The sequence below is a fragment of the Dermacentor silvarum genome, chromosome 7 (assembly GCF_013339745.2).
Source record: "Dermacentor silvarum isolate Dsil-2018 chromosome 7, BIME_Dsil_1.4, whole genome shotgun sequence".
Taxonomy (NCBI): Eukaryota; Metazoa; Arthropoda; class Arachnida; order Ixodida; family Ixodidae; genus Dermacentor; species Dermacentor silvarum.
The window spans coordinates 112,983,768-113,005,866 of NC_051160.1; the positions used below are offsets into that span (position 1 = coordinate 112,983,768).

Here is a 22,099-nt window from a genome sequence, read left to right on the forward strand (position 1 = left end):
TACAGAATTCTTCCGCTGCTTTTATTATGTAATCGAAATTGCTCATGATATTACCCTACTTATCTTTCAGTGCATACATCTTGCATTGTCCTATGCCAAGTTCTTTGTCACTGATTCCATATTTTACGGCTTCCTAAAACTTTTCCAAGTTGTAATTTCGAATATCCCTTACTTTCTTCTTCTTCATCAGTTTTTGGCAATCCTATCTGATCTCTTGAGTTTCATACATTCATGCTTGGCGTTTCTCTTTAGGTCCTTTGTTACTTGGGAGAGCTTACCTACTGGTTGACCTTGGTGCCTTACCTCCCACTTCACTTGCTGCTTCTAAGATCAGCCTTGTTAAGGTTTCATTCATTTCCTCTCTCTGATCATCTTTCTGCAAGCTCCATATTTGTTGGCGAGCACCAGCCTAAATTGTTCTGCTTTTACCCTTGCTGCGTCTAGGTTGGCCTGTTTCTTCTTCACAAATTTTTTCTCTCTTCAAATTGAGAGAAATCCTAGCCCTCACTAATCTATGGTCACTGCACTTTACCGCACCTAACACTTCTACATCCTACACTTTGCTGGGATCAGCTGAGAGTATCAAATCTATTTAATTTCTTGCTTCTCCATCAGGCTTTTCCACGTACACTTCATGTTGCTTCGCTTCCTGAGTAAGGGTATTCATTATTCGAAGCCTACTTCTTTCCGCGAAATCGTCACACATATCCTGATACATATTTGGTAATGAAACGGCCACGACGCCTTCACCTCACCACAATTACGTTATCAAATATACGTCATTCATGTTATGCATGTCATTCCATTTTTGCATGTCATAGGTATCCTGATGAATTAATTATTAAAAATGCACCTGACATGAATGGTAATCATGTCATGACAAGGATAGCATAATATGAATGTATATCGTGACTTGAATTTCATAATTGAGATGACATGACAATAATGGATAACATGGCATGCATTTTTAACTGAATATATTTTTGGTATGCATGTTGTGACATGCATGTGACATGAATAGCTTGTCATGACGCGCCCGTTATAGCATAATTACCATAAACGCCATGAATGCATGTCATGGCATGTATGTATGTCAAGCCATGACGTGACTCGTATAAATGTCATGCCGCGAATGACAAGAATCACATATATTGATGACATACATGCACAGAATAACATTATTATCATGACACAAGAAATTATGCCCCGCCCAGTGGACAAGATCGTCTACTAACTTAGGCCGATGGCTGTATGCTCCTCTTCGTGCTCCGACTCTCGCCTTATTTTCGAGTGCTGCCTGCGCTTCAACGCTTAAGAAGATCGCGACACCTCGGCAGCACCAGGTGGTGGTTGCAGCCGCTAAAATAGCGATTGAAAAGCAAATTTCCCAGGAGCATTCATTTCCGAACGCCGGAGAGCAATGCAGTACCTCCTTCTTCCTCCCGATGTTTCTACTGGACTTTCACGGCCTTTTTCGTCGTTACCTGACCGTTTAAGCAAGCATCGACGCCTGCTGTTTTCTGGTGCACGTAATGTCCCACTATGACATCGCGGCAACTAGTTCCACTATAACAGCATCATCACTGCTCGGCCAAGACGAGCAGTGCACCACGCCATCACGCCCGAAAGGGTATAAAAGAACACAGGCTGCAGGTTGTGCAGAAGCGTCCCCGTCAGGTCACCCGTTTCTGTCTACTACTTAGGAATACCACGTCCTGTCGTAAGGAAGCATTTAGGTGTAGCTGTTTTCTCTCGTATATATATATATATATATATATATATATATATATATATATATATATAAATTTGTGTGCGTGGTGGTAAGGGCACGCATGAACGTCACAACATTTAAACTGTGCCCTGAACGTAAAAGGCTGCTTGCATTTACGAAAGTTTCATATTGTTTTAACAGGCATTAATAGTAGGTTCAGATTTATCGTCGCGCCTCTACACTGCGATTTATTGGATGCATATTACCCCTCTGTTTAAGCAATACGTTTGAAGTGCCTTAATCGTACTATATGCCACATATGGGTTTTAATATGCACTCGCTTACAAGTTTTCCCATTATTGCAAATAAATGTTAGTCTCGCCTTGTTTATACATTTTTCTTTTGACCTATTATGCTGCCATGTCTGTGGAATGTTTGTGCATTTGATACGAGGGAAGGGGTAACTTCGAAATCCTTACTGTGTGCTGGGATAACTGGCCTCCATAGGCAACATGCCCGTTCTTCTCGTTATCGAAAAAAAAAAGAAATACACCGATGCATGAAATTATCAAGCAATAAAAATTACACACACTGCGAATGGCTGTCTTTCCTTACGTATGGTTTGGTATTCGCCGTCAACATATCGTTACATCAGATAATGAAGCTCTGTATCCCACATAGACTTCAAAAAAAAAAAGCCTAAATTTGATCACACCGAACAGTTGAGCAAGTATGGTTGCCGGCTAGGATGAAGGGTCAAACAGTGCAGGTGCCGATGTGGTAGCTGTGGTAGAGTATGTGGACGGGAAAACCGTCAGCGTGTTTGACGCAAATGTAGAGCCAGGGAATTCATCGCATTCCCTTTATCCTGCAATAACTTGTGCTGACCTATTTTTTAAAGGAGGGAATGGAGCGCAATTTGTTTATGCACTAAACCGAAAAGAAAAAAAAACTGCGACGGATTTCACATCAGAGTGGAATGAGACCTAACAGCAAGCAAAGCACGAGCGGCATTATTTGTGGATTTTTTGGTTAGATACCAGTTTTATCAATGCATATATATTCGTACCGAGCCAGGGCGCATAGGGACCTTTGCGTGAGCTCATGCATTTCTCTCGACGTGTCTAAGCTTCCGACAGTGTGGCATTGAACCCCATGTGTTTGCCTGAACGTCCTCAGCACAAAACAAATGGTCGTAGGAACAAAGAAGCTACCGATAGCAATAGGCAGAGCACTATGCTTCTGGGAAGCTCACAGCTGCAAAACCGAAAGAGCTCGCGAAGGGCAGTGACCCGAGGAGACATCCCGATAATGGATTCTGGCCGATACGTGCAGGAAACCTAGTGGTTGGTGCTTCTTTTTACGTGTGTTCGTCAAGCGTGCACGAATTATAAGTACATCGTGCCTGCGAGGCGCTGCCTATACCTGCAATGAACTAAGATTATGGCAAGCTCCTACTCGAGTTAACTCTCGTGTACTGGTCGTACTTGTTTTATTACACCAATAAAACAGTGACGTTGGTCTTATAACGTGACCGAGAAGCATTATTGGCTGCCTCGTTCATTTTACAAATAGTGTGAAAGCGCAATTGCAAATCATGTACGCCGCAGATGCACGTAATTGCGCTATTGGAGAGCTCTGGTATTCGCGCTTTAATGAAAGCGTAGTCACATTCTGTGACTTACTTCAGTTTGAATCTGTTCGGGAACGTCTTTTACGATCAGTAACGTCCTATGAAAACAAAAATATATTGGGGTGCATATTTCACAGAACACCAAAACAGTGGAAAATAATTCAATAAAACACTGTAAAATGTTTTTAGCATATGCGATTGAAAGAACATTTTCTAGCAGGCTGTTCCAGTTTCCGATAGCGTGGAGCCAAAGGGTTGCCGATGTACAAATATGACGCTGCGCGAGAAGTTGCCGACGCTTTCTTTATTCACAAGTTCAATGGCATGTGCATAAGTTACAGATCGCATAAGTTACAGATCGATTACTTAGATGCAAATTTTTGAGACGATTGTCTTTCTTCTTCTACCTAAACGCATTTCGATGGGGGCGAAATGCGAAAACACCCGTGTACTTAGATTTAGGTGCACGTTAAAGAACCCCAGGTGGTCTAAATTTCCGGAGTCCCCCACTACGGCGTGCCTCATAATCAGAACTGGTTTTGGCACGTAAAACCCCATAATTAAATTAATTTAAATTAAATTAATTAATTCTACCTAAACGCGAAAAACTTTGTCTGTCTGTCTGTCTGTCTGTCTGTCTGTCTGTCTGTCTGTCTGTCTGTCTGTCTGTCTGTCTGTCTGTCTGTCTGTCTGTCTGTCTGTCTGTCTGTCTGTCTGTCTGTCTGTCTGTCTGTCTGTCTGTCTGTCTGTCTGTCTGTCTGTCTGTCTGTTCTGTCTGTTCTGTCTGTCTGTCTGTCTGTCTGTCTGTCTGTCTGTCTGTCTGTCTGTCTGTCTGTCTGTCACGTGATTGAACCGCCCGGCTAAAACCGATTCAACCGCCCGGCAGAAACTAACCAAGCTACTAGCACTTGAGACATGGGTCATACGCGTCAACACTGTACAGCGCAAAGGAAACCTCAGGCCTATTTGAGGCAAAATGTATGTGCATAACTGTTATCCGCAGCGTTCAGTTATTTAGAAAACATATAGGACGGGTTTTTACGTTAGTAAATAAATTAACACTTAGAAATGGTGTACAAGAGACGCTAGGCGTTAAAGACAAGCCGACTGAAGCCGCGGCTCTGTAGCCAGCTTTAAGCCAACAGTAATAAAAGGCCCCACAAAGACGCGAGAGCAGGGTTAGCAAACCCTAGATTGCATCTATCATGGGAGTAGTGATAGGCAAGGGAAGGAGCGTGAGGGGTGGGAGGGGGGAGAAGAGAGGGCTTTACGTATCAGAGGCGCCAAAAGACTATCGTCTTTGGACGTTATTTGAAGGGAAGCAAGCAGATATGCAGCCAATTTTTTCACCTGTTTACACGGGTTCGTTGTACGCTATGTACTCGTTTCCCTGAGAAAAAAAAACAACGCCTTTATTAGTTTGTCTTCTCGTCTTGTTTCTTTGTCCTCCCGTGATTTATACCGCTATCCCGCGTCTGTAATTCGATCCATCATTCAGTACTACTAGGAAAAAAGAATGTTGGAAATGAACGCTGTGCGCAATATATAGCGTTATCTGGAGATTACCAAAACACTGGGTTGGTCGTGATGAATATGGTTAGAAATATCTATCATGGCTGATACTGGTCTCAGTTTAGCAGTGTAAGAACAAATTTTGTTCCAGCCATCGCTGTCCTCTAAAAACGAACTGTTTTTAGTCATGAGCTCAGTCGTAAATCATCACGTCGATATGAGTTTAAGATGAAACGGACTGTTTTTCTTTGAATTACTTAAAGCATCTCAATACTGCTTTGGGTACAGATACTATGTCACGCACGGGAATTTTAGTTGCGGCCTCAGGAGTGAAGTATACGTAGGCAGTTTTACATGAGGTGAAGCGGTTTTTTATTTGTCCCGAGAAACGCAAGTATTCTCGACACGAAAGCATAAATATTTTCATTGTGACTGGATCATGTTAGACGATCAGTGATAGTAACTCCTTCATAATTGTATTGTACGTGGGGTGAGTAAACGCTCGCTAAGCTTATGGTCCAATGGGAGTGCACCCTTACATTAATGACCCGAAGGAAAAAAGAGTTTGCGTCAGTAACGTCTTTCAACCAAACCAGGCACCACCTAATTATCGCATCGAGAATAGTTTGTAAGCTTTCTTGGTCTCCACATGAAGTGGCATGCTTAAAGAGAATGCAGGCATCCGCAAATAACCTGATGCCTAATGAGGATCGTATAATTGATCTGATAATATTACTAATTTTAAAAATGCAACTCAATATACTCGAAAGACAAATTTTTGTTAGCTTGCTTCATAAAATTTGTTGTGTTAAGTCCATCGGCAACCAATTTTTATGGCATCCATTTCTCTACAGTGTAACCGAAACCTTACTGGCAAAATTGTCTAATGCTATAGTGTTTACGCGTGAGCGTCGTGGAACATTTATTTTTCAGATTTTTTTAATCAGTAGTCTCAATCGTGCTTATCCATTGTTAAGCTGGATGCAGTGAGAGGTGATCGAGTAGAAAGTGATTGTACTCCGGCAAAGCTGAGAAGCAGACTATTGCGAAAGAAAAACAGTCATTCATTTATTAACGTGATGCTCATGCACTTCACGCTTCATGGGGTGTTCAATTATTTACTCAACAGTAGGTACATGTTTTGGTGGTTTTCTGTCCAACTGATTTAGTCATGAACAAGTCTAGCCAAGTACTTCTTAGCCAAATGATACCTAGTTCTCGAATGCAGGACGACGCTTTTATTACAATTAACTGTACTTTTACGCGTAACGCGCTGTTCATTGCGTTGCAGTTCGGAAGCATGTCGCCTCTTGAAGATGTGAGTGAGCTAGTGAGAATAAATTTAGCCCAAATGCGCTATTGGGACGTACACCCACACGTACTAGGGTGCAAAACAAAGTAAAGTGTGCCGCCATGTATTTAGAGACGCCGAGGTTCTGCTATTGCACTAGTCGCATAGGCAGCGGCACTCCCAATCTAGAACTTAATTGAGATCGCAATGAGCTTAAAAAAGCGCGAATGTCTATAACATATAAATAGTGCAATTTTAAACAATACACAGTGTGCACGCAATAACAGCCGGCCTACATACTTTCATTTGCGGTCGAGGGGTAATAATCACATCCTAGAACAACATTTTTACCGCAAACCTCGCGACATACCGTTTTTCAGAATTTTCTGTGCCCATTTAGGCTCATAATTTGCACTTAAACGGCAAACTTCATTTTACCTAGGTAAAGCGCGCTACTGTCAGGACTTAGATGAAGAAACGTGTAAGACAAACATGGCTGTACTTCTGACTGGTGTTTGTAGATCGGGTTAGAGAATACTTACCATACGAGCACAACCTAAAACAGATAATAGTTCCCCTAAATAATTCCAGTTGTAACGAGCGCCGTGGTTGTCTTAGGCGTTCTTCATCTAAGTCTCGGCAGTAATGTATTTTATCAAGTTAAAGTGAATTACCAACTAGCCTATGTTGGCAACTAGTTGCAGAAACTTCATGTTCCATTTTATCACTTAAAATCATGGTCTTTTCATTTTAACCAAAATCACATCTTAAGTTCAGAGTGGTTGCGAGTCTGTTTAACGTTCATTGCACCTTTTTTTACATACTTCACCAATCGTCGATTTAATCAAGTTAGAAACTAGTCGGAGCTTATCTTCAGCTTTATTTTTTTATTCATGAAGTGAGTGGAAATTATTTCTTTAAAAAAATCAATTTCAGTATATTCAGGCACGTTCACAACATGCCCACCAGATCTTACAAAGGAGAGAAGCACTGCACGGGTCCTGAAAAAGATCAACATCCCGGGTAGTACAATGGCCACTCAGCGGCTAATTATCACAGAAATGTAAGACACAATGCTATAAAGAACATAATATAATAAGCAGGGTACCCTCCCCCACCGATATCAAATATTTAATAAACTAGATGAAATATATATCACAGAAATACAATCGTATGACGTGCAGAGACCAATATAGGGGATATCATTTGGGACAAGTAAGATAGTTTCTGAAAAACAACCACAGGAATACAGTGAATGTTAATTACTATAATAAACAAGATAATACATTCATTGACATAGTAAAACTAGGCGAAACATAACCATGCTCTATGTGATATAAAGTGCATGTTATTAACTTTCCTTTTCTGGGCATAGATCGTAGCTTCAGGGTTTTGAGAAATCAAAAAGTGCTCCATCAATTCGATATAAACTCTTGGTTATTGGTTCCACATCTTTTACCCATAGAAGCTCAATTTCACTCTATAATTCCTTTCTAAACCTGTGCTACGTAAAATATATCAGGTTAAATTCTCTTGAATGCGCCAATACTGTTATAGTGCGGCCTGCGATTAGTTGACAACCATCTTATTGGTTTTCCGTGACCAGTTTCAATCGATTTTAATGACTATGGGTTACTTTTGATTCCACTGTCACAATGTTTGTGTATTAACCTGCAAGGAACCAATAAAAACATCACTAAAAAGAGAACTTGCTCCTTCGCATATCATCTGCAAATTGTATTGAATTTATCCTTTTCAGTGAGCGATATAAACCTAACTGGTTTTTACAATTCTGCACAGTAGTACCAAGGAAAAATTATTGACGTTGAGCTGCGGCCTAACTCAACCTTTTGCTTACACAATATAACTTAAATTCATTTCAGACTGCACTGCAGAATATTGTTACACACGACCGCTTTAATAAATGTTTTACGGGACGTTCGAGGCACCATCTTGCATCAGCAGCAGCGAAGGAATAGTTTCAAGCCAAATCTTTCTTTGCGAGTCCTATTTGTCAATCCTCGCCGTAGCTGGGCAATGCTGCTGTTTCGCAGAATAGCTCACAGCGAAGACAGCACTACGATCTTCACTGTCCTTGCAGGTGTCCTGTCTGGTAGCCTTGCTTTCTATGCAATTACTTCTTGACAAAAGAAATGACACCTAAATGTCATCATTGCAATATATACACGTAGAATACAAATATCCGGTACTAAAGCAAACCTTTATATGCCTACTTTCGTAGTTTGGAGTTTTGCGCATCTGTTCGGTTGGTCTTTCAACAAGTAATGTGCCGAAGTAGTTCACTCACGGGCTAGTAGGTACATTTCGCTCATGTAGTAAGTTTGTGCAGCGCAAATGAACAGAGCAAGAAGCAACAAGGAACAACGAGGCTGGGCGTTGACTTCGAACTACTTTATTTTGAAAGAAACGTCGAAGCGCCTAAATTGATGACTATATGTTACCAGGCAACGAATAAGCATCGAAAGTCACTACCCAGAAAGTGCATATTTTTATCTGTGATATTCGGCTCAGGCTAAAGCAGATACCACCAGTTCTGTTATTGCGCGCTGCTTCTACTATGTCTCGTCTTGTTTTTATTTTAGCATGTTTTAGGAACGTATACGTTCCTAAAACATGCTACAACATGCTAAAAACTGCAACCGATGTGGGTGCGCACCACACTTAGGTACTACTATAGTACTACCTAAGTGTGGTGCGCACCCACATCGGTTGCAATGATTGGTGAGATGTCCTCTCATGATCCTTCTCATGATCAGGGTTCCTAGGGAGTAATTAACCTATACAAGCGTACTCCTGCACAGTCTCCAGAGACGGGCTGGCGATCATGAAGTCTTGTTCCTTTGCCAGGCTATTGAACATTGCCCTCTGTCTTTTGCGTATAACTTTCCAACCCTGCACTTACAGCCAACGATGGCGTGATGACGATGGTATGACATGAGATGCATAACAGCGACTGTCTGACGATCATGGAATGACGACAATGGCATGATATCAGCGGCATCATCACGGTTGAAGGACGGCAGCAATAGTGTCATAAAATGATCAAGCAACGACGTCAGTGGATATACGAAGGCCGTATGACTACGACGGCATGACGACACAATGGTATGACGATGACTGTGGGACGAAGGTGGTGTCACGATGACCCCGGGATGATAGTCGGATTTCGAAGTTAGATTAAGGGGAACGGAACTATCGCTACGGCGTCACAACGCACGCATGATAACGAGTGCAAGACGAGGACGCAATGAAGACGACGGCATGACAGCGGTATGAAAACATTGAGATGACGCCGAGTATATGACGACAATGTGGTGACGGACGACTGTACCACGAAGCCTGTTTGACGACGAAGGCATGGCGAGAGTCGGATGACAATGCTGGAGAGAGGTCGACGGCACGACCATGATGGTATGACAACAAATACATGGACGCGACTGGGTGACGATGACAAAATTACGATGCAACGACAAAGAAATATTGACGTCGATGGAAATACGAAGGTGTTGTGACAACAACGGCATGACGAGAGTCGGATGACGAAATAAGAATGACGACGATGAACGACCGCGACGGTACCACGAAGATGGCATGACAACGAATGCATGACGATGAATGGATGGCAACGACTGTATAACGACGACTGTATGAAGACGTCACAATTACGACGATAACATGAAAACGGTTTGAGCCTAATGGAATGACGACGAGTGTATGACGGCAATGGCTTGACGACAACTGTATCACGAAGCCTGTATGACGACAGTGACGGGACGACAATGGCATGACGAGAGTCAAATGACGAAGTTGGAGTGGTGACGAAGGAGCTACCGCAACGTCATCACGTCCCCGAATATACCTTATGGCCCAAGCTATTGGACAACTGGGGCAACTGGGTCGGCAGAGAAGGCGTGACGATGATGGCATGACCAGAGTGCGATCACGAAGCTGGAATGACGACCACGGAACGGCCACGACGGCATCACGACCACGATCGCATACCTAGATGCTAAAGCTGGTACACAACTTGGGCCACTGCGTCGGCGTAAGAGCTAGATAGATAGATAGATAGATAGATAGATAGATAGATAGGTAGATAGATAGATAGATAGATATATAGTTAGACAGATATATAGATATACAGACAGACAAACAGATGCCAATCTGTATCACGATATTCTCCAAGAAAAGATTACGGCCATCTCATCCCACGATTACTGTCGATGGTATGAGTCGGCAGTGAGTCGGTGTAAAAGGCTAGATAAATAGATAGATAGATAGATAGATAGATAGATAGCTGGAAATGGCTGAAGTAGGCAAATAATGCTAATCGCAATAATAGATAAATAGATGGCTAGATATATAACTGGATAGATAGATAGATAGATAGATAGATAGATAGATAGATAGATAGATAGCTAGATAGATAGATAGATAGATAGATGGGCTCTAAACGGCCGAAATTGACACAGAATGCTAATTATTTCAACAAAATCACCAGCTCTTCTCCTGTGGAGAAAATTGGGGGAAGCGAAGCTTGTCGAGTGTGTATCTGACCTTCCTGGTGATTTTCTTGCTTTCTCTCTCTCTTTCTTTTTCTCTTTTCCCCCTCTCTTTTTCTCTTCCCCCTCTCTTTCTTTCTCTCCTCTCTCTCAATCTCTCTTTCTTGCTTTCTCTATAACTCTTTCTTGCTCTCTTTTTGTCTCTGGTATGTGCCATTGAGCTTGGACCCTTTCTGCACTACCACCAGGATCGGCCCACTTTTGAGCGTGACACCACCACTACCGCCGACACTTGTGAGCCTATAAAGCTTCGCTTAAAAACGAGGAAACCAGGGTGGTGAGATACATCTTCTCCAACCACTCTTAAACCAGTCTCAACCATATAACTGTGTTATTATATTTTAGTACAGAAGTATGCCACTTCCTCAACTACATGATAGAATAGTACTAGTATATTATTAAAAACTCCACGTAATATTTCTGAAGTTGCTGATTAGAAATTTGGGTGCATTTCGTCCATTCAGTGCTTACAAAATATGGTTTTTATGTATTGTTTTAATAGAAATCTGGCCGTTTTACAATTTGTTCGTTGCCTCGAATCACCATTTTTATCAAATTAGTACTGCATGTTTTTCGAAAAAAAGTGCGTCGCCATATTAAATCAATTTTTTCTTCATATTTATAGGTTGAGGGTCTTTACGCCATTATTAATTTTAGAGAAGACGCATCGTGTCGTATTGAAATAACTTTTTTAAATGTTGGACATAACGTCGTAAAGCGCGGGTGGGTTAATTATGACAGATATACATGGAGGATTTCGAATTTACCGGTGTCACATGTGCACGTCTGATCGTGGTCGGTGATTTTCCTAATCGGTCTTGATCGCGATGAACAATGATCGCTACTACAGGGTTCTACGATACAGATAGAATTGTTATCGTCTGCAGCTCTCCGAACTGCATAGTGCCATGGCTACAAATGCAGTTTTGCAAAATATGGATGAATTGGGACATTATTTCAATTTTAAAGCTTACTTTTACTGACAAGAAAGTTTTTAAAAGATTTTATTGAGCTTCCCTCACTTTTTGCTGTGAGCGTCTTCAAAATACCGCGTTCGAGGGTGCAAACGACAACCTGCGCTTGAGATCAAGAAACGTGATTACTATTCACGAATCGCGATCGTGGGATCGCGATGACGATCAGGCACGGCCCGTGTAGCAGCACGCGGATCTGGATCGAGCATAATCCGGATCGGCCCCTATCGCGATGAGAAGCCTACGCCTTGCACAGGTATTAATATTGTGACCACTTGGGATTCTCAAACGCGTATATGATAACAAGGCACATGAGCAAATTTTTCCATTCTAAGCTTATCGCAATGAGGCCATGATGGCTGGAATTTAACCCGCCATCTCGTGCTCTACAGCGCTACGCCATAGCCAACCTCCGACCGCGACAGGTTTATCAAAATAGATAAATTTCAGCAGCCGTGCAACATATATACATTGGGGAAGAAGAAGCATTCGGAGGAGGTTTTACCACAAAGAATAACATCAAACATTTAAGACTTAGGGCGCAAGCGTTGAATAATACGCGTAAACGTGCGACTACTTAGGATTTTCAAGAAAACAAAGAGACACAGTTTTCTACTGCATAAAATCCATTCAAAGCATCGCGTACTACTTTAAAAGCGGTGCGGTCGGTGAAGGAATTAAGCACACGCTTCTAGCGTGCGCAAACAACTTTAATTAGGCTAACAATATTATAGATTTAGGCGCGAAAGAACACGGGCGGTGGCAGAAGAAGACAGGACGCCGTCCGCGTTCTTTCGCGCTTAAACCAAGAATATGCTACCGTACCAACTCGCCCAAATGTCCATCCTTTTGCAGTTTAATTAGGCTACCGAGCGCGATTGTTGTACAAAGACACCTGCTCGTTCGAACCATGCTCCAGCGGGGAGAAAGGAGCCAGTATGTATGCGAATAGACAAATGCATCGCAGCGACGAACTCCGTTCCCTAACTGCGGAGCGCTCGGTGATCCCTGAGGCATCGTATCGTTTGAATACGAGAGCAAATAATTCACAATGGCCGAGCGCCTGAGCTCGGCGCCCTTTATTTGAGCACGCCCATCGGCTCTACTTAGTAGGTTCACCTTTGTTTCCAGCGGGAATGGCCCAAAAGACCGTTAACTATGTGGTCCTAATGAGAAGGCCTGTGGCCTTTGAAGTTCCTGCGTACCTCGCACGTCGCCAAAGCACAAAGTATTGCCTGCACCAAGCAGCCTGCAAACACGTAATGTCTTTCGCCGCCTAAATCAAAGAAAAGCAATAATTGTGTGTGCAGTGTTAAGGCGTCATTGTATCTTGAATATTCCTAAAATTACGTAAATTCCTCGCTCTGTGGGAACCAGGTTATGCGGAGCATTTCGAAAGTAGCTGGACATCCAGCATCGTTATTAGTTCAGCAACTTGTCCCCACGCGCACCAACGTATTTGTGCAAGGCGAGCGTGGGTGTAACGAAAGCAGAAAGGCGAAGACTATGGCGACGACGATAGCATAATGCCAACGGCGTGATTTCTATTCACGCCGTTTGATATCAATTTACTACATTCGGAATGTTGAGACTAAAAAGGAGCTGCATGCACGTGCCTAAGCGAGAGAAACACGCGTTGTGAGGTCGTCTGCGACCAAGTATTGGTCAATCGTGCGTGCCTATTTCTAGGCCATGTCTCTGTTAAACCGATGATGAAATGTTTATTAAGACAATCATGAAGGGACACAGTTGCTACAGAGTTAGTTGCTACAAGGAAAGAACTGGTGAATGTGGCTTAATTCTGAAGGCGGGGGAGGCGGGGGGGCGGAGGGGAGGAGGGGGTTGCAGCTACATGCATCGTTGCAGAGCTCCAACTGCGATATATATATATATATATAAAACGGCGCCGCGGTAGCTTAATGGTAACAGCATCGCACGCGTAATGCGAAGACGTCAGATCGTTCCCCACTGCGGCCACTTGTTTTATCATCCATTTTCATTTCCAATAATTTATCATGTTCTTTATTTCAATTAGTAAGTACAAGTAATTTCCCCTATGCTGTCATTGGTGTCGTTGTTTGTTGGCTTCTGATTATATGATTTATAAAAATCGGGCCACTCGCCTCCCTTTTTTCTCGTTCATTACATATCGAGGGCTCGAATCCAGAAACATTGATGCCTCTAGGTAGCATACGTGGGTTTATTGACCAGTAGCCTTCACCAAGAAAGATCACGTACTCGTGACGCCTGCGGCCGAAAGGATGTTCCACATCCGTCGCCTAGTTGGTGAGTGGTGGCGCTGGTTAACACTCCTAGGGTTAGTTCTTGTTGTAAAACACAAATACCCAGAAAGTGGATGGGAAAACGGCGCTGCGGTAGCTTAATGGTAAGAGCATCGCACGTGTAATGCGAAGACGTGGGATCGTTCCCCACCTGCGGCCAGTTCTTTTGTCATTCATTTGCATTTCTGTTATTTCATCATTTTCTGTAATTCAATTAGTAAGTACAAGTAATTTCCCGTATGTTGCCTTTGGTGCCATTGTTTGTTGTCTTCTTATGATGTTCAATATATATATATATATATATATATATATATATATATATATATTCTAAGGAAGGTAAAGAACGTCCGCGCAGAGTCAGCAGCATCGGCAGCATCAAGCGCGCAGCAGAAGCTCGAGCTAGGGGACTCTGCTGGGTGCATCCTACGCATAACATAACGTGTTAAGTGGTCCACCGCAACGATTATCCACCTGTTGCCGGTATGAGTCAACGGAAGTGGCCCGTAGAGATCTATGCCCACGCGATCGGGACGGGCATTGTAAAGGCTCGAGTTCACCGGCGGAGTTGTGCGGTGGCACTTTGCGGCGTTGGCACTCATGACAAGAGCGGACGACGTTGCGAACGAAATTGTACGCTCTACCCCATGCTAGTGCGCAGGAGGTCACCAATTTCATACTACGCCGTTTTCGCTTTCGTCATGCAGGTCCACGTGAACCTTTAAGCGAGAGAGGCCATGCCTTCTTATTTGAAGTCATCGAAGAACTGCTTGATGAATGCGCTATTGTTCATCATAAATGCACTGCCTATAACCTGCAGATTAACGCTACCACGGAATGCTTCAATCCAACTCTTAGTGACATGCTGTACGGCTCACCTGATCACTCTAATTGGAACCTAGTTCTTCCGTCTGTCAGCTAAGCCTACAACACCGCGACTCTGGCCACTACCGGATTCTCACCCTTTTACATTCTTCGTGGCTGTCATCCTTCGCACAAAATCGACACCATTCTGCCCTACCGGCCGGAACCATCTGAATGCCTGCCGATCTCAAAAGCCGCCACACACGCCGAAGAATGTCGCCAGCTGGCCCGCCGATTCACCTCGGACGACCAGAACTGTCAGAAAGCCGTTCATGACGCCCAGAACTCGACTCCCACTTTTCTCCCGGGCGTCCTCGTGTGGTTGTTAGTGCCACACCGCACTCCTCGGCTCGCTTCAAAACTCCTTCCGAAGTACGCCGGGCCATACTGCGTTCTCGAGAGAACATCACCCGTTTATTACCTAGTTGAGCCACTCACGCCGCCGTCCGACATGCGACGTCGTAACCACGAAGTCGTTCACGTTCAGCGTCTCAAACCGTATCACCATTCTACCATCCTTCTACTAACTACTAACTACCGTCCAACTAAGTCGCCAGGATGGCTCCTTTATATCCGCGGGGCCGTTGTAAGGAAGATAACAAACGTCGGCGCATTGTCAGCAGCACCGGCAGCATCAAGCGCGCAGCAGAAGCTCGAGTCAGGGGACTGTGCTCGGTGCATCCTACGACCGGCTGTCGCTACGAACCTCAATAAATCTCCTTTATTATATATATATATATATATATATATATATATAATATTTCTTTAGAGCTCTCAATAATAAATATTGTACAATGACTTGCGATTGTCTTTATTTTCGTCCCATCGAAACTCTAATTTATTACAATGTTTGTTGATGTCTTAGCTTTACTGTCACGCAGAGTTTACCTTTATTCAGTGCACCGCTCACTAGCTATGCCGAGACTCACAGACCGAATCAAGCAGATTCACAGTGTGCGGTGCGGCGCAGCGCGATGTCAGTATGGCAGGCCGCGTACGCTTTAAAGAGAAAGAGAAGAAAAGGGGAAAGGCAGGAGGGTTAACCAGAGGGGAAAGTCCGATTTGCTATCCTAAGCTGGGGAGAGAGGGGAGGGGGAGGTAAAGTGACAGGAAAGTAGAGATAGAGAACGCGTACACTTTAAAATTTTAATGATCGCCACCCGGGGCGAAAACAATTGAGAAAGCTGTGTGAGCCGCTGCGCTGTTTCAAGAATTGCGACTTAGGTGCTGGCGCATATGAGATCGGCCTCGCTGAAACAAACATAAGATCTAATTGAACAGAAAATTGTTATTTCCCCATAGTAAGCATATAAGGTTGTCGATATAAATTTTCAAAATTAACATGCCATTCTATGGGTGGAGAAGCGACTTTGCGCACTGCAGGCATGGGATGCCAAATAACAGTGCATCAGTTGCAGTAATCAACAAAAGTGTAAATGCCCGTGCTTCATGGTAAAATAACTTGATGCGAAGTAGACGTACACTAACAATAATTTATTATTCATCGTAAGGTTCTTAAGCTAGTCCAACTAGCCGCCTTGATGAAGAACTTATTAGATGCGAGCATGGCTCTTATCAAACCATGCACGTAACATCGAAAAGTGCAGGCATTCTGTGTTTTGATGACAATGCTTGCTCAGCGCCCATGCATTAGCTCTCGGCTGTGAAACACAGCTACATCGCTGATCTGTAAAGCAAATCCTCACACTCGGAGCCAATAGGTATTCTTCTAAATCAGTATGTGGGCTATCGTAGATAGTTAAGGAATATTCTAAGCGACTCTGCGATCAACGTATAACCGCACCGTAACGATTTGATTCACATCTCTCAGTAAGAAGTTTTATTTACAGTACGTCTTACCGTTTCTTCGTGGGTTACGCGTGAAGGCAAGCTTTATCTCTCAAGCTACTCGCCTCTCACAAGCCGGTTAACCCCTTCACGTTCTAGCGTCTCTAGTTGAGTTCCTTCTCAATAAGTTGTTTTCATGTAAGCGCGCCAACACTCCTGTCACGCAAGCTGAGCGTATAGGATTTTCTGCTGTACAATACCTACGCAAGATTTCACGAAAATTGAGAAAGCTGGCAGAACGGGCGAATGCCAAAGTTGCCTTTTCCGCTCCCTTCAAGTTAGATAAACTATGTAAAATCAGTAACCCCGCTGCTGACAGAGGGGCGCACTGCAGCAAGCGTCATAAAACGCGCTTTGTAATTTACAGAGAATGTGTCGTCTATCAGATTCCGTTTTCGTGCGATAAGTTCTACCTAGGCCATTCAGGACGATGCGTAAAGAGAACACCGCAACAATGGGAAGAAAGGATGTGGTGGCTGGTTAGCTCGGAATTGTAGCCCGTCTGGTTGTGAGCTGTTGTTTCAATATTGCTTTGTTGTGTCGAGACACACAGATCAAATCACTAGCATTATTATGGAAGTGGAAGAAATCGCAAGCCTAACTGAATAAAGTGAGCATGCCTTCAATGGCTGTGTCAAGAAAAGAATTGCCTTTTGTAAACGTGGTTCAGGGTGCGCAGGACACTTTTGCCTGCGCGCGAGCGTGATTTCCATGTCTCTAAACATGTGCACCTGTTTCAAATAAAGCATTTATTACAGTTAGGGCAGGTGTGCGTCCACTTAATTGTCCTCGTCCTCCATGCGCCTAAAATAATGTTAGGTATGTCTTACTAACAATGCCGTATGTAAAAGCTTGACCTTTTTCACTACTTATGAACGCCAATTTCACACAAGTACGGTTTTCAAGTGCACTGGATCGTCCACTCTTTCATCGCTCGTCGATTTCAATGCACGCGGATAAATGCCTTCACCTCTCTGACTATGCGAGGCTACGTTGACCAGCTTCCGATGCTGAGCACCACCCCTAAATTTTTATCATTATCCGTCTGGACTCTTGACTTCCAGACTTTCCTTTTAAAGTAATGAAGACGAATCCATGGATCATTTCTTTTATTCTTCTTGCCGTTCCACCTCCTTGCGCAATATTTTCCTTAAGATTCCTCCCCATCATCTTGCGTCCCTTACGAAAATGAATTTAGAGTTCCTTTAGAACTCCTAATGAGTTCCTATGAAGTCAAAAGGAACTCTATAGGAACTCGCGCTCTATAGAGTCGTCTGCATAGAATCTCTATACGAAGTCTAAAGCAACCTGTCTATAGAAACATGTCATTTCACACACAATAAAAGTGCAATAGAGGGTGTATTGACGTTATATGTACTGAATTCTATAAAGTATTCTTTAAAGAACGTCTTTAGAACTTCTAACGTGACCTCTCTATAGAATGGCTCTCCATTGGCTTTATATAAATTTTCTATAGAGGGTGTATCGATATCTTATGTACTAAATTCTATAGAGGAACGTTTATAGAGCGTTTTTAGCACTTCTAATGCGGCCTGTCTATAGACTGGCTCTCAATTAGCCCTCTACAAATGTTCTATAGAGGGTGTAATGTTATCTTACGTACTCAATTCTATAGAAGAACGTTTATAGAAATTTTTTTGCACTTCTAATGTGACCTGTTTATAGACAAGCTCTCCATTCGCTCTCTATAAACGTTCTATAGAGGGTGTGTCGATATCATATGTACTAAATTCTATAGAAGAATGCTTATAGAACGTTTTTAACACTTCTAATGCTGCCTGTCTATAGACTGGCTCTCCATTCGCCCTCTGTAAAAGTTCTATAGAGGTTGCATTTACATCGTATGTACTAAATTCTATAGAAGAATGTTTATAGAAAATTTCTAGCAGTTCTAATGTGGTCTGTCTATAGAGCGGTTCTCTATTCGCGCTTTTTAAGCATTCTTCAGGGTGTTTCACTTACCTTGTGCCAAACATTAACAAATATGCAAATGCAACGTAGCTGGAGAGAACCAAGGTAATGTTTGCCGTCGCCCTCAGATGCTCAAATTATTTTTACATTCCGCCTAATTCGATAATTAGTCTTAATTATTTATTGAACTTCTCAAGTATTATAATTAGATAAAAATTATCAATGAGAAAATTGCAGCGCAACATGAAATACTCGCGACACATATTTCTGTTGCTCAATACATGCTGCATAAAAGTGTTGTTACGAGTGTGAAAGAATCCCGCGAATACACGCAAAGTGCCTCGAACGGCCAGTCGCGCGGCAATATTTCAGAAGTTGATTAATTATTTAACACTAATTATCTAATTAGGGGGAATGCAAAAAATTATGTGAGTATCTCCAAGCGACGGCTAACAACATTACCTTGGTTTGGATAGTTCGGTCCAGCAACGTGGCATTTGCATATTTTTAATGTTTGGCTCAAGTTACGTGAAACACCGTGTATGGAGGGTGTATTGACATCATATGTATTAAATTCTATTGAAGAATGTTATGGAATGTTTGTAGCACTTGTATTGTGGCTGCCTATAGACTGGCCCTCCATTCCCACTCTAAGCGTTCTATATAGTGTGTGTATTCACATATGCACTGAATTGTATAGAGGAAGGTTTATAGGACGCCTAAAGAAGCTACCGTGCGGCCTGTCTATAGAATGGCTCTATATTTGCACTCTATAAACGTTTCAATAGAAGGTGTCGAATACTGCTGAATAATATCTCAAAGTGTCTTTTTAACTCGAAAAGACAACAGTGCAACCATGCAAATTTTTGTACTTGCAACAAATGATATTAAAAAAATTATATACGCTAGTTCAGAGCGAATTGAACAATCGTTCTCAGCAGAGAACGTACTGAGATATTGACACATAATAGTAAGATTCACGTACTGTAACACGTTTAGATATTTTGCTTTTTAGCTCGATGTACAGAGCTGTTGCTAAGCTCTTGTAAAATTACCACTCGCGCCAATTTCCAAGGAATAAAAAGCCTGATTATTTCATACCCGTTTCATGGGTTTTTACTATCAAGCAAGAGCATCTTTATAATCACTGAAGAAGGCGAACAAAACAAAAAGCGAAATTACACAAAGTAACGTCAAGGAAGCGCATTGTGGTTTCTATCGCCGATGCAGGTGAATCACAAAGATGACCAAGGAACACTAAACAAAACTACGCGTAAGCAGCCGCGTCTATCTGCTGGGACGCAGTGACTGCAGCACTTGGCAGCAAACACACAGAACGCCGCCGCACATTTTGGCCTACGTCACTAAAATGCGACGCATGCACGCTGCAGAGACATGCGGTTTTTTCGAGGAATCTTCGTAGGTCGCACAATACACAGAGAGGGCACGAACGACATGAATGCAATCCGCGCACGATAAACTCACCGACACGAAAGCAAGATACGGACGACATGGGTATAACCTGCGCCACACGAGCAAAATTAAGAACCATCGCATATTTGTTGCTTTGCGACGGACAATTACAAAGTGCACGGAAACATCGCACATTGCCATGTGTACCTCCGAGATTGTGTCAAAAATTTCTGGGCTACATTCAATGTTGAAGACAGCAGGAAGCTACTTAAAACGAAGTTACGGCCCAAGTAGCACAGCTAACGGCTGCGGGAAATGTCATTTAGGCGCTTTAAGGCAGGTGATTGGAGTTCAAATCGTTCAAATCACGCCCCAGCCACGGATTTCTCAGGATCACAAAACCGGATCTCAAAGGCCATGCTTTGTTGGCTACTTGCGGCATAAGTGATTCAAAAGCACGAATTGGTCATGGAATTTCTTCCTGCGCTAAAGTGTAGTGTACAATATAGACTGGTCAATGGTTCCTTTTGTCTCGCAACATATATATACGTAATTGGGCACAAAATGGCACAAAAACGTGCTGTAGTGGTTATTATTGCCGGCATCACGGAGGCCATAACAGCCTCACAAGTATACAGACGGCGCTGGCGGCGCCGGTCCCACGTGGCCGGTAAAATAAGTCGTGTTGTTATTCCTCCGTCTTGAATCTGCCGGTCGGTAGTGCACGCTGCTTCGATGTGTTTGTTTGATCGTGTGTTTTTAGGTTTGCCGTAATGAAATGTGGACGTCCTTTAAGCGTCCGTGTGCACGAAAGTGCCGGAAGGTAGCCTGCGTCTCGCTGCAAACTCGCCGTATGCGTGGCGCGCCAGGCAAATGTGGACCAACGATTTTCATGCCGTGGAGTGTGTTCCCTTTGTCTTGGGTGGTCGTGAAAAGTTTTGTGGACGTCGCGATGAAATAATGCGTATTATTAGCGAGCTCGTCCATTACGCAACGGCATGTATCCTGGATCAACATCGTCGACGCAGCACTGGCAACTCGGAGAGCTCTTTTCGATCTCATCGTACTGTTCAAAAGGTAAGCAATCGTAGTTGCTAACTACACGTGTGTTGTTCGTGCTTATCGTGTGCATAGAGTGCCTTGCGGACGTAGGAAATAGAACACCCACGGAAACAGTGAAATCTGTGCTGATGCTTGCGGCGCACTGGTTGTCAGAATTTAGTTACGCAAATTTGTTGCCACAATGCGGAATTGATAATCCTGATAAGCGTTTTCTTCCGCTGAGATATATTACGTTCGGAAATCATCTTGTGCACCTGTGCGTGAGCTCCCGTTTTTCTGCTGCAGTTGCATAGTAACGATCCACCTGCCTCTTCACCGATTCATTCAATGACGTTTCCTTGCTTATAAATGCTTCGACGTTGTGGGTAATCTCTGCTTACGAGGTTTTAGGCTTACGAGCAGCAGGAAAAAAATGTAAGCCAATCACAGCTTGCTACTTTCTAGTATAGCTTTCTTTTCATGAGAAGCTGTGCTGACATAACTTTCACATAAATAAACATGGTAGGGGAAAGTTGCTTAATCTAAGTAATAAAAAAAAACGACTCTCTAAAAAATTTTAAAATACATTGTAATGTGCAGTTGCGACGTGCCCAAAAATTTACTTTGATGAAGAGGTCCATATTATCAAGCCATTCAATAATTTCAACCTTTTGCTCTCTTGCCATCATGTACTAGTGCAGACATTGTTTTCGTGACTATTTTAGGTGCTCCTTGCATGTGTTTACGATATGACAGCTTTATTGCTCCACTGCTATATGTTAACACAACTCATTTTGTAATGGCGAGGCCTTGGCCGGCAACAGTGTCCACTAAAAGGAGGAGCCCCCAGAAATGCAGACCCCATACGAGTGCCTGCAGCAGCATGGCTGGATGCTCATGTCAGGTATGTATGAAATGTACATGTTCCAAAAAAGTTGGATCTTGGTATCATTCGTGGTTCGGTTTAGCGACACGTTAGTTTTTATGCATTTTTTACTACAGAGTGATAAATATTTTT

General features: G+C 43.0%; 1 non-coding gene across 1 annotated transcript; it reads left to right on the top strand.

Moving 5' to 3' along the window:
• The first annotated feature begins 14,073 nt into the window (after positions 1–14,073).
• On the top strand, positions 14,074–14,145 carry Trnat-ugu (transfer RNA threonine (anticodon UGU)). Its single transcript has one exon. It is a non-coding gene; the product is annotated as a tRNA-Thr (tRNA).
• Positions 14,146–22,099: the final 7,954 nt, after the last annotated feature.